This window comes from Falco peregrinus, chromosome 3 (genome assembly GCF_023634155.1).
Source record: "Falco peregrinus isolate bFalPer1 chromosome 3, bFalPer1.pri, whole genome shotgun sequence".
NCBI lineage: Eukaryota > Metazoa > Chordata > Aves > Falconiformes > Falconidae > Falco > Falco peregrinus.
In genome coordinates this window covers 101,094,710-101,112,170 of record NC_073723.1, presented here as the reverse complement: position 1 = coordinate 101,112,170, position 17,461 = coordinate 101,094,710, and the positions used below count along the sequence as shown (strand labels likewise).

Below are 17,461 nucleotides of genomic sequence, written 5' to 3'. Positions count from 1 at the left end.
TAAAGGAAAGATACAGGAAAACACACCCTGTATAAGTGACCTAAAATTTGTTCAGAAAATTAAAGGACACATCCTAAGATGAAACACCTTAAATCAAGGCCTTTTCAAAACATTCTCCTCTTTTTACACCACGTGATTTGATAGCATCTCTTCACAATACAAAATACTTTGATCTCCATTTATTTACTGCAGCACCTGCATCCTGGGGCGGGGGTTTTGGTTTGTTCGCTTGTTAGAAAAAGGCACTCCAGAGACAGACACTAATCCTGCCATCCAAAGGTCACGAGCAGAGCAGTGCTGTCGTGAAAGCTCAGTTGCCTGCTCCATTTTGCTCAGTCCAACCTTGCTACGAGATCTTTGCCTACACAAGCGGCCTTTCAATATTTAAAAGCAGCAACAGCCTGCTGGGAAAGCAGATCTGACTCCTACCAGGAGGTATTAGTGGCAGCATATAGCCCAGAAGAATTGCAATAGTATCTATATAGTCTCTTAAGGTACAGAAAACTCTGGTTCTTGAACAGAGAAGGAGAACCAGGCTGTTTGACATGCCATTTGTACAGTAAAACAGTGCGGTACGCACACTGAAAATATATATCGGTCATGTCAAAAGTGGGAGAAAGTAGTGATGTGAAATAGCCACGCAGAAATGAATGCTACAGCCAAAGAAAAAGATTTGGGTATTCAAATGATGTTGAAATACAGTTGTGGGATGATCAATGTTGGTAAATGACTAAGACAATGGCATGGAAGAGTTTGAAATACCTAAAAGTTATGGGTCATTTTTAATCAGAAATTCAAATTCAGGGCAATGAATATATGATTCATCATGACAACCCTAGGCTATTTCTTTAAAGAGCAAGAACAACAGTAACGGTACTCCATGTAGGAAGGTTCTGGATGTTAAATGAGCCAAAGGTAGGAAATTCCATGTAGGAAGTGTACTGAAATGCCCTGACTTCAAACAGCCAACAACATCAGGATCCAGCCCCCGAGCCCACTGGCAGCAGGAATGCATGCAGCTGCAAAGGGCATCCCGGACCGCTTGTACACACGAAGCTCAAAACACCACCCAGAAGGAGAGTTCTCTGCAGGGTGCAAAGCACACGGGTACCACATTTTACATCCTCGGCTACCACCACTTAGTGGTAATCACTTGACAGAACTTATTCACACATTTCTCAATAACATTCAAATAATTATTAGAAAAATAAGTAACATTTATATATATTTTAAGCATAAGCGTATTTCATGATGCTTAGGGGTTTGTTTGGGGTTTTTTTTTTAAACAACATATTTTTGTAAACACAGGCCATAGCAACATACAGCAAGTACCTCACTGTGTAAGCAGACGTGGTACTGGGAAATCACTCCTGTCATCTTTTTTATCCCCCACGCTGCCTAGCACTGCCATTCTCCCGGAACCAGGCATTGCTCTCGCTTTAAGGCAGTGCTGCTTACAGCCCCCTAGTTAGCATATGGAAAGAAGAAAACTTTCCTAACGGAAACATCTTGAATACATGTTAACTGCTGAGAATTTAAGAAACATACCCAACAGAATTAGCAGCTTTATTAAACCCAGAAAACAGAATGTGCACGAAGCAAGGAGAGAAAGGGCTAAACTCTTCCATTCCTTGCTGAATCTCCATTTTTTTGAATTCTGTACAAAGAATGGGGGATTCAGGCTGACCCATTTTGCTGCTGCCTCATCTTCCCTCCATCATGCAAACAGTTCAAGTGAAAATAATCCCTCCACACTCACTGCATATTCTCTGTAAAGCAATACATCAGCTGAACAGTGCACATCATCTCCATGAAGATTTATTTAATGGTCATCATTCAGACTGAGTCTCTTTATGTAGCACTAGATACCAGTTGCATGGGGTAGGGAAAATTATCACATATTTTTATATATATAAATATACATACACACACACACCATGAATAAGAAAGTCCTTATGTGAGGTTTTGGCTTTTCAAAGGCATTCTTTCCCTTACCAGTAATTGGAATTAAAAGCAATCCTCCTCCCCTGAAAATTTTCTTTTATTGGGATATTTGTTTCAAATTCATCTAAAAAACCTAAATCAACCAACAAATCTAAAATAACTAAGCTACCATTTACAAAGGCAATCTGGCCGTGGTCAAATGGTTGGTATTTTTATTTGCAGATGATCAAAAGGCCTTTCAGAGTAAAGCACTTTTTCAAAGGCCCTTGGTGCAAGCTCAGTTTATTAAAACTCATCACTGACAACATTAATGTATTCCTTTCTGTGAGATCCAGTTCTGCATTCCCCACAGAAAGTACATCAACCTCCTAAATAAGCAACCCATATAGGCTTGCTTCCAGCTGCTTGTAAGCAGATGAGACTGAAAATACTCCAAACCTGGAGGCTGGAACCAGCTGCTGTCTTTAAAAAAAAAACAAACAAAAACAAAACAAAAAAAACCCACACCACATTTGTTTCATCCCAACATCCTTGTCAATATGATAAAAATAAATATTCTCACAATTTGAAATAGTCTTCTCCTTTCCAAAGTCATGGATAAAGAATTAACCTTTTCTTTGCAAGAACCCCTTCTCTGGTCTTAGAGACTAGGACAGTAAGAAGAAAAAAATCTTCAGGCACTAACAAAATTAATATGGATTAAATGTGGAGCTCAAAAAGAAAAAAAAAGATGTGTCTTTGGTATTTCCAAAAACCTTCCTGAAACAGGAGTTGGCCAGGTCTTGTCTTCTGAGGTACTTAAAATTGTGATATTGAAAGAAATAAAAATAAACATCATACTTGAGATTCACGGAAGCGTAAACTTCTTTGAAAGATAAGTCCATCCATCTTCTGCAACCCCATGCAGGATTTAAAAACAGACCATATATGGAACATACCATGTATTTTGATCATGAGAAATGTTCATTTCTACACCAGAAATCACCTAGCTATTGGTACAGTGATGGGTAGGAGTAAGCATTAATCCAACACCAAAGCACATAAATCATCATTTACTAGAAGAAAAAAAGCACAGGAAAAAAAAGTGTCAATGACTTCTCCTGAAAGAGCTACCAGGGACCACTTCTCCACAGCCTTGATGTCCTCAGGAATTCTCCCTCCCACTCAGAGATAAGTAGCTGTAGTAGACAGCACTTGCTTACTTGGAAGAAAAAAAAAATTCTTAAAAGAAAAAAAAAAAAAAACAAAACAAAAAACAACACATCAGTGTGTTTTTAGCTGCTTTTTGCATGATTTGATCTCTGGCAAGAAGCCTAACAGCAGCTGCCACAGCATGTCAGCTCCCCACAGACCTGAAGTGATCCATGGGATCATGGTTTGGGAATCTTCAGACCAGGTCATTAGGAAAAAACATTAATAACGGAGTTACGAACGCTGGTCAGCAGTGACATACAGCTTTAAGCAAAAACCATCCTTTCTAATTAAACCTACGTTTGCACTCAAGTTGAACACTGACATTTCGTAAGATTCACACAAGAGGCTCCTAAAGGAAAACATGCACTAAATATTTATTTTAATTTAAATGTGCCATGACTCTGATTTGGGCAGGTCTCCTCGCCTCCGCCCGCAATTCCCGGCTGGCAGCGGGGTCCAGGATGGGCGCGCTTGGCGGAGGGTCTCCCAAAGGAGGCAGCCCCGCATCGGCTCCCTCGGCCGTGAGAACGGCTGGCGCTGGCCGGGCTTGGCGCTAGCTCATGCTCAAAGCAGCATGAAATCACCACTGCACAGGCTGCTCATACAGAGGGAGGCATGCTGCCTCTCCCCCCTTCCCCCAGACAGACGCCTCTGCCCTTTCTTCATTCTTCACAGCCCAGTGACACGCTGCAAGTATGAAGCCTTCTAGATTAATAATGAGAACCCAGCAACCATCGCCCTGGACTGAATCCATTTTATGCGAACTATGAGAACTTGGATTTCTGTCAGTAACAGAAAGAAATTAAACGCAAGGAGAAAGAGTAGGTTTTCCACACAAGCATTTACATCTCCAAGGAAAGAAAGGAGATAAAACCCCCACCAAGACATTTCTGATGCATGTTGTGGGCCAAATTCCTAAACTTTCTTCACCCTTTTTTGCCTTTCCAACTTTGTGCACAGAATAGCATTGCTCTTTACTGATTTTATGTACTGCTTTTATTGTGCTCTTTTATTATGCTTAGATAAGTCTACGGGCTTGGAACAGAACAAGCATCTTCACTGAGGAAATGCGCGCTCAGGTTTAAACACATACACAGTGGTCATGAAAGTGGACACTGGGAAAAAAGTTAGCAGTTTATCATCACTGTTTTATTAACAAGTGCTATACCCCAGATGCAAGCCACATGCATCCTATTTCCAGTGTTGTCAGCATATTAAACTTAGCCCTAAAATTATCAGGTTAAAATAAATACAGGATGTTGCCTTTCCTGAAAAATAAGGCATTTAAGGCATGGATAACCTTTGTCCACGTGAGAAAGAGGGAGGTGCTCACCACGCAAGAACAAAAATTATTCCATAGCATGTACCTCTTCTATGATACCCTTTCTCTCCAACATTCCAGCCTAGGAATGGGCAGGAGCATTGCCTAGTCCTCAGGCAGGCTACCAACCTGGAACGCAAAAGCCTGATGGAAGCTGTTCCGGAGATCCCTATAAACTGCCCAAGGGCCGTACACCAGGCACGCAGAGGTCTAGGCTAACCTGCAGCCTCTTGCAACGCTGAGCAAGTTCAGCCCTGCTGCAAGTAGTACCCGCTGACCTTACTAGTTGGAAATGAAAAGAATTTCCCTGAACGATAATTACATCTATATGGGACAAATTCTATCGTTGTCCCTTTCTGACACTATGTAGCTTCCTTCACCTTGTTTGATAAATGCTGCCCCCAAAAAATGTCTGAGAGGGGTTCTTTTCCCCCTATTATTGATGGGATTATTTTCACAAACAAGAAATGAGATTGATCTATTCTAGCCCTTGCCTTAATGAGAAGTAAAGATTGGATAGAAAAGCTGGCTGTCAAAAATTACTGACTATTTAGTGAGAAGAGTCAAATAGACAAAAGCAAATGCAATGGGAGCTCTAGGATCTCAGAACAGGAAATTCTGACAAATTTTTTTATTTTTTATTTATTTTTTTTTTTAGGAAAATTAGCGAGGCTGTGCTCACACACAGGAATACTTCCTGTGAAGAACACCAAGGTTATTCGCACTCCCATTCCAAGCAGAAGGGGGGAAAAATGGCAAGGAAATATTGGAGCCTTTCTCAGATGAATAAACACTTAAAACAGGATATGGAGAAGAAGTCCAGACTCTACAAAGAACGAAAAGATTAATTAGGAAAGACGACAATGTCTCAGGGGTAAGAAGTGTTGAAACTGTAAAAAAGGACAGAAGCTCAGCCGAGGGGAACTCAGCCCAGGCAACCAGGAATGAGTTTGCCACGCGTACAAGTTCGCCTTCTGGAATTTCACTTTGGCTGCCGAGGGGCTCGGAAGCGCTGGCAGCCGGGCAGGGGAGCAGCACAACCGCGATGGAGGATCTCCCTCCCCAGCCGCTGCCAGCCCAGAATAATTCAGATTTTTACCTACACAGCCTACTAATTCCACTAAAGTAATGACTCTGGAGGTCTTTTGCCCCCATTAGGTAAAAAGGGGAGGTAAGTCCAGTTGCACTGAAGCGTTCCACACAGAACTAGGCCATCAAGCCGGCCAAAGTGCTGTAAATGACACGGACAAGACAATTGTTAGAAGTGGCGAGGTGAGAGACAACCGCTGCCTAAGCATTTCTGTCATCACACAAACGACGTGGGCCGAGGCAGCCAGGCTGAAAGGCTCAGCAGGTCCCAGGCTCAGCGTGGCAGCTGCCAGGGTATTTCTGATGCTCGCAGTGGGCCCTGCCTGCTCCTCCGAACAAAATCTGCTGTGTCTTCTCCCACGCGTTTCCTGCCAAGCATGAGGCCACGGGACCCAGAGAAAGTTACTCTAGATAGATTTTTCCATAAACATAAGTCGTAACTTCTCTTCTTCAGAGAGGGAAACAAAAATGCACTAGTGGCCTCTTTGGAGCAATAGCTTTTTCTACCATCCTCTCTATTTTATTATAGTTGCAGTAGCCATAATATTTCTCTCTACACTTCACTGCCTTTGAGCCAAAACATATCCGTTTGTTAGACAAGTCTAGATTTAGAAAACATTCGTTTCATCCTCCACCTACCCATCCATCCATATACACAAATATATTCTATTGAAAACTTTTGCTTTACCAGGGTCTCTAAATATGTCATATGGGGGTGGGGGGGTGTTTGAGGGATTGTTTTGGTGTTTCTAGGGCGCTCTGGGGTTGGTTTTTTTGGAATTAATGTAAGACTAAAGCCAGCAGTGTAGATGATAAGCTTGCAGGTGGGCAAGTCTTTTCTCAATGCCATTAGAAATGTAAAAAAAACAAACAAACCCAAACCAACACATACACCCCAAAAACCCACCCAACCACACACAGGTACAACCACCCCAGTAATCCTCATGAAATAACACCTGATAGAGCACAACACAAGTCCAACCACTAGCCAGCAGAAGTTAACATGAATTATTATTTTTGCCAAGAAAAAAAATATATAAAATAAATATATATATATTTTGCTGGTGCTAGTTTGGCCAGCTCTGCAGGCCCCAAAATAAAGAGGTGCATCGCCATATTCACAACGTATGGCTACTCAAACTTTTCAAGGATTAAAACGGAAGCTGCAGGTGAACTTGAAGACCTAAGCAAAGAGAAGAAATGCAATATCCTGATGCAAAACAAGAGTACAACTCATTTCCTTGATGTGTTTGAATGCTTTTATGTGAATACAAAACCAAAATTAAAGCCCAGTGTTGCTATGGATGTAAGTCAACTTCCCAGGTCTGTGACCTCTGATCAAATTGCATCTTAGTTTATTAGTTTCAGCCTGGATTTTATATTTTTGAGATTTTTCTAGAATAACAATTTGGTAATATGTTAACGGAAAACATTTTGAAAGACATTCATTTACAGGACTTCCTTCAGGGTCTAAGAGTGTGCTTGCCACGACCAAGGTGCCGGTATAAAAATTACTGCAAAAACACATCCAGGCATCAACTGAACCAATGTGACTGGTGCTTCCAGAAACTTAAAGCCTCTCACACAGTCCACACCCTCCAGGAAATGGGCTTTGCAAAAGGCTGTGAAGTTAAATAAATTTATGCCCTCCCTAAGCCTAAGAATAAAAGTAAATTCAAGAACATGACATCCACATCAAAACCATGGTAACCCCAGCTGAAACGGCCTCTCAAACACTGAAACCAAACATAACCAACTTGTAGTAAAGAAGGGCAAAGAGCATGATTTTAAATTATTTTAAACCTTCAATGGCACTCAGAAGTATATGGTCAAAAAAACCAAACCAAACCAAAACAACCAACCACATACACTCGTAAACACACAGCACATTTTACGGTAGCATCAGCTCCCATGGAAATCATGCTCAGCAACCCCAGGCACAGCGCATTAATGCAACAGCAAATGGCAGGAGCTGACAACTGCATCAAGGCTTGTAAAGAGGCCAGATCAGATCAGCCTCTTCACCAAGGACGGACTGAAAACACAGTAATGTGTCCTGTGCTGCTGAAGCGCTTCACAGCGCAATGCTCCAAGCCGTGCACCCGTGGATGGAAAACTCTGTGGGACAGGAGGAGGAGGAGATGCACAACAGTCAGAAAAAATATGAAGTTGCCATTTCTCTGCCTAATTTTCTATGAGTCAGCCAGTATCATCTTCATCTTAACAAACTGCAGTTCAGCTACTTGTTTCTGACAAACTCGAGAACTGCCCAGGCTGCAAGAAAGACCAAACAGCTGCAAAATCAGCTGTTGTTGTGCTAAGAGACATGGGACAGGCAGCACAGCGCCCCAACCAGCCCTGGTGCTCTGCTGAGTACCACTGACAAATTGCAATGATGGTGTCACCAGCCCTGCACTTTGTTACCTCAGAAAACACCTGCTTCCCAAAACGGCCAAAATTAGGGTCAGAAACAGCGGTAAAGGTGGAAGAGCTTGCCAACAGGTTAGCACAACCACGGAGGTGGTGTTGGAGCAGGCTTCCTTACAGGGTCCTGGACCTCTCTTCCAGGCTTCGTGCATCAGAGCATGTATTTGTTCATCTCCCAAATAACTGCAAAGCTGTCATTAATTTCTATGTATTTCACTGCAAACTGGAGGGAAGGTTAATTATTTGCTTTTATTGTTGTTTCCTTCTACAATTATTGATCTGGACATCCAGAATGAGTTATCTAAAGTGTTTTGGTTTTTTTTCTTTCCTCATCCTCTCATACCTCCTCTAAAAGTTAGTGATGTACAACCCATCTACAAATGAGTATTTAAAAAAAAAAATTAAACTTTTGCAAAAAGGAGTCCTGCAGAAATATGGACAGAAGAACTAATATAGAGATTCTTCTACAGGAGTTTTTTCAGGATTACTTCAAGTCAGCTGAACACAACCCAAGTTTTTCTACTGTGACGAACAACATCCATCCATAGTCGTGTTCTGCTCTCCCCATAAATTTACTTCATCACAACAAAAGTTGCTCTCGAAATCTATCTATCAGACCTGTACTAGTCCATTAGTAGTTGGATCTAGTCATGAAACCTGTATAAAATCCAATAGAAAAAGTAGATTAAAAATTCCCAAACACTCAAGCCTGTGCATTTAAATTATTGAACTAGAACTAAGAGAGATGATGATAAACAGTCACATCTAAATAATCCTCAGATATTTCAACCACTCTAGCAAATATTTGCTGTTTCTCTAAATCTCCTCTCAGCACCTGTCAAGAGTGCAGCCAGCGACATGGGGGAATAAATACATTCAGCAGGCACAGATTTCCAATAAATCCAGTGATTTTCAGAGCTCACTAATTCCCCTCTCCAAGTAAGAGAAAAATTACTAAAAACCTTAATCTCCCATGTGCTGATACAGCACTTCACAGCTCCAAATCACACCGAATTTCCCCTAGCTGCCAGCCCTGAGCTCAGCAGGGGAGCAAGGGCAGGAGCAGGACATGCGGAGCAGTGACCCACAGCACCCAGGGCTGAAGGTTAATGTTGAAAGACAACAGGCAGCCATAGTGGGAGGAAGAGAAGGAAGAAACACATCAAACCAGAGCGGCACGCATTTATTGAGGAGTCATACTCTGTTGGTTTTCCTTTCCTTCTTATCCTTTTAACATGTTGTTTTCCTGGGTTGCATCTTTCACCTTTTTTTGTTTGTTTGCTTGCTTGCTCCATTATTTACTTATTTATTCTACTGGTATTTTAGGCTCTACGAAACCCATGCTGTTGAAAGATAATGTATTTCTTCAGCCAAGCCCAGCGGTGTCAAAACTCACACAGGGGACCTGAACTGCTATTTTAGAGCAAGCCATATTCAACAAAAATCATTAAAAGGAGACACAGATAAAGCCCTATTGGTGTTTACAACTATGTTACATTAATGCTACTGTGTCTCCTGCCCCTCTAAAGCCTGATACCATTTGTGTGTCTACAAGCTGCTATATTGATGCAGAACTAGAGCGCCTGACAGGGCTTCTAAACCCTGGGAGGAGGAAAAAAAAAAAATATTTTTTTTTTTTTTTTTGAGTAAGCAGGTCTACGTGTAGCAGTTAAAAAAAAAATTGAAGGCTGCAAGATTTGTCTGCTTTTTGTTAATATCATGAAGGAGAGCAGTATTTTCTTTCTTGGATTGGACATGCTGCTTTCTTCCCTTAATCTGATCTCCAAATCTCTATGGCACAGAGCTCAGGCACCGACCACATCCTACTGCAAAAATTAGCCAGGGGTGGATGCAGCATGCAGTAATGCCAAGAAGATGCCCGTTCTCGCCATTTCGGAAGTTGTGCGCTGCCTCAGGGGACAGGGGGAATCAAATCTGCATGGCCTGAAAGTGGCCAGTGTCACTGATAGAGGTTATGAGCATAGCACAAAGGCAGCGCAGTATGTGTCAGCATTTGACCCCTGCCACTTGCGTATTTGCATCCCTTCCAGTCACGCTTCCTCATTTTGTGGCCGTCCCGCTACAAACGGCCTTTGTGTCCGTTCAGCATCTTTGCTGCGCTGAGCTCACACTCTTATCAAAGGAAAACATTTTGAGAGGATGGAGGGTTTCGCTGTTGGTTATTTGCCTCCGGGACTCAGGAAAGCCTACAGTCAAATTCTCACTCCCACCCACGCGTTTTCTTGAATGCTTTGCACAAGCCTGTTAAGCAAAGGCACTGGGAAAATACTTTGAAAACCCCCAAAGGATGGGCTCGTGCACCTCAAACAGAGCTCAAGCAGAATTCAAAGCCCTGGCATGTGTCCCACCCAGTACCTGCTGTACCAGGAAGCCCACAGGCACTTGCGCTTCCACCATTAACTTCCACTCGGCACACACCAAGACGACAGGAGGACTGAGCACAGGCATGGCCACAGCCCCATCACCACTGCTGAGAGGAGAGAAGCCCCTTTCCCTTTTTCCTCCACCCCCAGAATGGGCAGCCCTGGTTCTTGCTCCCCCCCAGCCCCCAGCGCAGGCTCTCCCTGCCCTCGCACCTCCTGGCTGCCCCACAGGGCACCCACTCACTAAAGCAGCAGAAGAAACACGTTTTGTTTTTTTTTTCTACCAGATTGCTTTTCCACGTGTTCTGCACTGCAAGGTGGTAGAAGGGGGTGTGAGGAATGACGCCCAAAGGGAAGCCACAGGAGTGGGAAGGCAAAAGCAGAAACTCCTCATCATCAGCAGGCTTCAAAGCTGTTCAACACATGCTGTTGAGCCGTACCTGGAGCTTCAGAGAAAATACAGCAGCAACTGGAATTACACTAAAAACAACCCCAAAACAAAGAAAAGACAACCCACCAAAAAAAAAAAAAAAAAAAAAACACCAAAAAAAAAACCACAAACACAAAAAAAAAACCCCACAAAAAACCAACACACGCGAACAGTCCCACAGACAGGGAGAAAGGCTAGGTGTGTGCTGTGAGTCGCCAATGCCACATAAGCTTCTCGACCTCACGGTCCTTCGCTCCCCAAAGGGCATCAGAACCACAAAAATATATGAGAGCAGCACTTCTTGATATTGTGCTATTTTACAGAACAGCACCCAAGATTAACTCAGCCACAGAAAAACACTCTGGTTTATCAGGTCAGGACATTCCCTAGGAGGAAGTCAACACTGTTTCCACTATCAAACTGCTTATAGATTTTTATCTGGTGATGGCTGAATGTAAAAATACAGAAACTAACCTGAGGGAAGGAACAAAGCCCTTGGGACAAGTACTTCTTCACTGTATGTCTGGGCTGGATGTAAAACTGGCACCCTAGCAGCTTTACATCCACTTCACAATCAACCACCGTGACGGACAACCCACAGCTGGGAGGAAACAAGTCTCACATGAAATCCTCACGTTAGGTCAGGCCACGGGAAGCTGAGAGACAAAGATGAAGCCATGTATTAGTGTGATATTACTCAGTATGTTACTTGTTCCACCCAGCTGCCCATAAGACAAAGGTTAGATGTCAATGAACAGTAGCATCCTGTTCTCAAACTTAAAAAAATATTATATTTACATAAAAGTTTTTGATGTGTGCATGTATGTATATTAAAAAACACTTTTAACATTCAGGTTTTTCATTAACAATTCTTGTTGCATCAAGTAGTAAGAGTACAATCATTTGGATTGCATCATGGTAAAATTATGATACACCAATTCAGCATCCCCAAAAAAAAATTAAAAAAAAAAAAATAATCACAAAACCAAGACCAAAACAACCACAACTCTGGTTGAGATGATTGTATACATTACTTACAACCTACTAGACTGAAAGTATTCAAATGAATTTGGCAAGAGCTTTCCCAGTGCATCTCATTTATAAGCTTTGACAGGCCAAGTTCTGTAGGTGAGAGATTTGTTGAAATTATACTCTTGAACGTTCCTTCCAGCTGACAACATGGCTACGGGAATGAATCCTCTCCCACATTTATCGGAGGGACTTCACTTTTAAAGAAGGAAGATATTGGGAAATAAATCAATAGGAGCATCAACCAGCTCCTGTGGGGCATTCACTCCCAGCTGCTCTCCAGAACGTCCTGCGGAGATGGCAGCAGTGCATCATAGACATGCATACACTTGGCAGTGACAGGGCAGAGAAGGACCACAAACTCAAAAAGCCATCTTCCTTTTCCTTGCGTACACTAAACACGGGGCAAACAAAACAAGACCCTCAAACAGAAGTATTATTGCGCAAAATATTTTCACTCATCTTGAAAAAGATCACCATGAAATCTTTTATTCTATGTGTACATGTTTCTACAGACCATATCTCACTAGTAATATCACCTTTTTCCTCGTATTATAACAGGGCATCACAAAAATTTAGTAAAATGTATGCATATTAAGATTTCTATGCCATTAATTTTCTGTTGTTAGAATTGCTGGAAAGGATAGCTGCTGGAGTCCCACACTTGAAGTTTTTCAAAACATTAATGTATACAAATCCCTCTAATGCCTTGAAGTCTCACCCAATCCCAGGTACATAGCTGAGCTGAGAAAAGCCACAGACAGACTTGTTAAACAGAACTGAGAATATTTTTTCTGAACCATCCTCACTGCAAACCCCTCCTTCACATTCCTTGGTCAGAATTCTGCCATTTTTCAAAAAATAATGAAATGAATATTCAACCATCATTTAAATAGAACCTGCCAGGACAGCACCCGCTGCATTCCTAGGTAATCAGCAATGCAAATTCTAATCTGGGGGTCAACACTGGGTCTTCAATACAAAAAAATAGGTAGCCCAGCAAAAATAAGGAGGAAAGCTATCAAGGAAGAAGAAATATCAGTACCATTTTACAGGTGAGGAATTAAGGCACAAAAAATTGCAGGAAGAGAAGAAAGCCTCATAAAACATACCTAAATGAAATTTGAATAAGAAGCAGAAAAATAATACAGCAGGAAATGAACAAAAGCAATTTTTAAAATATGAAACTCCTACTTTTGAAGGGCTCTTCCTAGTGTATGTCATCTATCAAAACAAATTTAGTGCGATAGGGAAAAACTGCACCAAGCTAAGCTAGTTATCTCTACCTGTAGCATCCCATGGATAAATTCCATTTTACAGACTATAAAACAAAATATATTTAAAACAAAAAAACCAATATCACTTCTTATTACTACACTGAAATGCTACACTAAATTTAACACTATACTAAACCTCAAAGGGGCCGGGGGGGGCACCCAGTGAGGATGCCTCACTCCTTTCCTCCTGCACTCATATAAAAGTGACAGCTGGAGTAGATATTTTTCATCCATACAGATCTCATTCCATTGCCTGTGGACACTCAGCACCACAGAATCAGCAAGATATGGAAAAAAACATATTGCGACCAAAGTTTACTTAAAAGGAAAACATGTTTTTTCCCCAAAGTGCTAGGCTATTCTAGAGGTTACACCTTTACCCGCCACCACTGGTCTGCATATCCTTCAGAGTAATGCATATTTAAGCCTCATTAACAACAACGTTTCTGGCCACCGAGTTTGTTGGATTTGTTTTGGGGTGGGGTTTTTTGCTATTAGTTTATATTAACTTTAGAAAAACTGTTCAAGGTTCCTTTTCTCTTTTGAAGCAGCTTTGAATGCGGCACAGGTCTCAAAGAAGATAAGCTGTTTTATCTCACTTTTCCAGGCACCAACAAGGATAAGGACCAAAAAGCTGACAGGACATATCTGGGAAAATTATGTACACTTCCACCACACACAACTTGGAAACACAGCAGAATCTGGCCACGGAAACATGCATCAGTAGTTCACTGAATAGCATTAAAACATCATTCTAAAAAAAAAAAAAAAAAAAAAAAAAAACAAACAGACAGACAGACAGAGCTCAATGATGACACTGGTAATAGATGAGGCTGCGTAATCTCACTACTGTCACAGTAAACACCGGTATCTAAACACTGCACATGAACATGCAGGGAGACTCCATTTATTATATAATTTGTCTTTTTACCTACAGATTCAGACCTTGGCTTAAAAATAAATGAAGAGCAATGACTTCTGGTGAACTTTCCCTACTTTGTAGCCAGTTCATTTCCTCCTCCTGGTGAAAGTCAGTTGTATGCCTGTATGCCACACATCCTGCTCCAGGCTATCACTCAGATGGGAAAACTGTGGTTCCTGTATTCCTATTAGAGTTTAAAACCAGGAAATACATCCGTTATGAATTTTTTAAGAGTAAAACACATGTTAAAGACATTGGCAGAACTCTGGAAGAAAATTCCCAAGACTATAATCACACACATGAGAAAAGAAACATTTAAAAATATATTAAAACATACAATGCCTTCAAATTTATCAGGAAGCACTGCTAGAAGTGACACCATAGAGAGCTGAACAGTGTTCAAAAAAATCAAGAATTCAGCATGGGGAGAAAGGGGGCACCAGGAAAATGCACTCCAATTAAGTTCTTTGTTGCAGGCTGTGTACAGGCAGGAATGCTGCAGTTCAAGGGAGACCTGACCCCTTTCTCCCTCTCCCATCCTTCCCTTGGGCAAAGGGAGAGAGTTCCTCATATCACATAACCCTACAAAAGCGCCTTGCAATTTAAAAATAGCTTTTGAAAACTATTCTGAAACCAGGAAAGCGCCCTAGCTATAAGCCCAATACGCACAGCTTCTTCATAGCTATTCGCACAAAAAATAGCAGCAGTTCTTCACAAGCCCATTGAGAAAAAAACGGAACAATTTGGAATTTAAGCCCCACAGCCTCGGCCCAGGAAGCTTGGCAAGAGAAGGTAGCGCAGTGATTCACACTGCAGCTTCTCACATCCTGATATAGAGCCGCTCGCTGGGAAGGCTCCCAAAGTGTTTTATAAGCAAACTATCAGCGCAATCCCCATTCATCACCAAAACGCAGTCCTTCATGGCAAGGGTCAGAAGCTTCTCAACAACATGGGGGAACAGCTTGGAGAAGTTCAGGGTGGGAAGAAAGTTGACTACGGCATCATGCAGGTGAGACTCAAAGGAGAGACTGGGGAGCAGCACCCTCCTCCGCACTGGGACTGGCCCCGTCAGACGAGAAGATTTGGGCAGAGTAAATGCTGTTGACACCTTTGAGCAACCTTTTATTGACAAGTGGGCATAACCACAAGTGGAGAGGCTCCATATGGAACCCACCGCAGCACAATAAAGGGTTTTGGAGCATAGTGGTGACTGCATGGAAGAGCCCCCCACTGAACCAGCCACAGAATCACAGAATTGTTTAGGTTGGAAGAGACCTTTGAGATCACCAAGCCCAACCCTTAACCCAGCACTGCCAAGGCCACCACTAAACCCTATCCCCAAGTGCCACATCTACGTGTTTTTTAAACACCCCCAGGAACGGTGACTCCATTCCCTCTTGTCTTGTCGCTCCTTCCCTGGGAGCAGAGACCGACCCCTGCCCACAGCCCCCTGTCAGGCAGCTGTAGGGAGCCATCAGGGCCCCCCCGAGCCCCCTCCTCTCCAGGCTGCCTCCCCCCTCAGCCTGTGCCCCAGCCCCTTCCCCAGCCCCTGCCCGGCTCTGGACACGCTCCAGCCCCTCAGCGTCCCTCTGCCAGCGAGGGGCCCAGAGCTGAGCCCAGGGCTCCAGGGGCGGCCCCGACAGGGCCCGGCGCGGGGGGACGGGCACTGCCCCGGCCCTGCTGGCCACGCCGTTTCGGGCACCAGCCAGGGCGCCGCTGGCCTCCTTGGCCACCTGGGCACTCTGGGGGCTCTGACCAGCTGTTCACCAACACTCCCAGGTCTTTTCCACCGAACAGCTTCCCAGCCACTCTGCCCCAAGCCTGTAGTGCATGGGCTGGTGTGACCCAGACCCATACTACTCAAGAGACCAGGGCATGCACCCCTCTAAAGGGTAGGTTACTCCAGCTGTGTTTAACTTCACACACACAGCTTCAGTAAGAGAAAGCCAAACACATATTGTGACACGTTTTAAAATTAGCTTCCTCCTATATAAATAGCCAAATCTATTTATCCCTGATATGCAGAGTTACAACACACACCTCAAAATTAAGAAGCGAGTTAAATGGTTGCAGGCAGCCCTCCCAAATACATACATGACACAGGACCACAGACCTGTTCATGCTGGAAGGGACCTTTGAGGTCAGGTGCAGCCTCCTGCCCAAAGCAGGGCCAGCTGTGGGATCAGTTTGCTCAGGTCTTTATCCAGCTGTGTCTTGAAAACCTCAAAGGGTGGAGATGGCAGATTTTCTCTCAGCTTGCATTTATTGATGACAGCTGAGGAGCAGGAGGCACAAGTACTTCAGCCTTACCTGTGTCCACTGCCCTGGAGTCATCCACCCTACCCAGCAGCAGGCTTCAATCAGCCTTTTCCTACAGGTACAAGTGGTAGAAACTCTTCTTGTGGTCCTGAATACCACTTGCACACATCAACTCCAGTTGAGATTTTGTAACACCGGCCCTGCGTGCTTGGACGATGTTTCTAAATTCCTCTTTTACTGCTTTCTCCTCCTCCTGTACATGGCCTTTTTGCATTGGAGCTCCATCACATTTTGGGAGACCAGACTGGCTGGGCAGGATTGTTTTCCCAAGTGAAGACTGCTCCTGCACTTGGAAAAGATCGCCCCTCAAGACATGTCCAGCTTTCATGAGTTCTTTTGAGTTTTCCGGTACCAGCTGCCTGAATAAGCTGAATACCTGCTTGCCTGAAATCCAGGGTCTGTCATCATGCTACTTGCGTTTCTCACTCCCCTACGGATCTTGGACTCCTCTATTTCATGGCGGTTACAGCCAAGGCTGCCATTATCATTCTCCCAGTGACTTCTGCCGTCTTTGTGAATAGCAGATGCAATCATGTGTAACACCTGTTTGACCCCTACAAGGCCCTAACAAGAAGTTAATCCCGATACTCTCAAGAAACATCCTTGCTGATTTGAGTCCAACCATGTCACTCTTCCAGCAGATGTCAAAGACCTTCCAGTCACCTGTAAGAGTCACAGGTTGTGAGCCAGACACTTCCTCAACTTTCCTAAAGACTTTGTCTGCTTTCTTATCATCAGGTGATGTGTAAGAAACTCCCATCCTGGTGTCCCCCATACTCGCCTGTCCCAGTCATGACCCACAAGCTCTCTACTCGCTTGTCACCTGTCCCACAGATGAGCTCCGTACATTCACACTGCTCCTTCATTTAGAGAAAGACCTCCTCAGTCCTCACCTTCTCTTTCTACCTGTCCTGAAGAACCTGATCTGTCACCCACAGCACCCAGCCCCACATGCTGTCCCACCATGTTCCCGTTACTCCAGCAGAGTTGGAGCCATCACCACACAACGCTGCACTAGCTCCTGCTTGTCTCCTGGCCTGCGTACATTTCTCTACACACACTGGAGGTGACACTTCCCTTTCCCACATGAAATATTGGCTCCACTGGGCCGGCCAGCATGTTTGA

At 43.4% G+C, this 17,461-nt stretch overlaps 1 long non-coding RNA gene across 4 annotated transcripts in view; it reads right to left on the bottom strand.

Moving 5' to 3' along the window:
- Positions 1–17,461, bottom strand: part of LOC114011669 (uncharacterized) — a 268,684-nt gene that overhangs the window by 199,680 nt on the left and 51,543 nt on the right. Inside the window, exon 3 of one of the 4 annotated variants that reach the window (XR_008746639.1) lies at positions 11,264–11,445. The exons of the other annotated variants lie outside the window; for them this stretch is intronic. This is a non-coding gene — a long non-coding RNA (uncharacterized LOC114011669). The remainder of the gene's footprint in view (positions 1–11,263; positions 11,446–17,461) is intronic. 4 annotated transcript variants of the gene reach the window in all.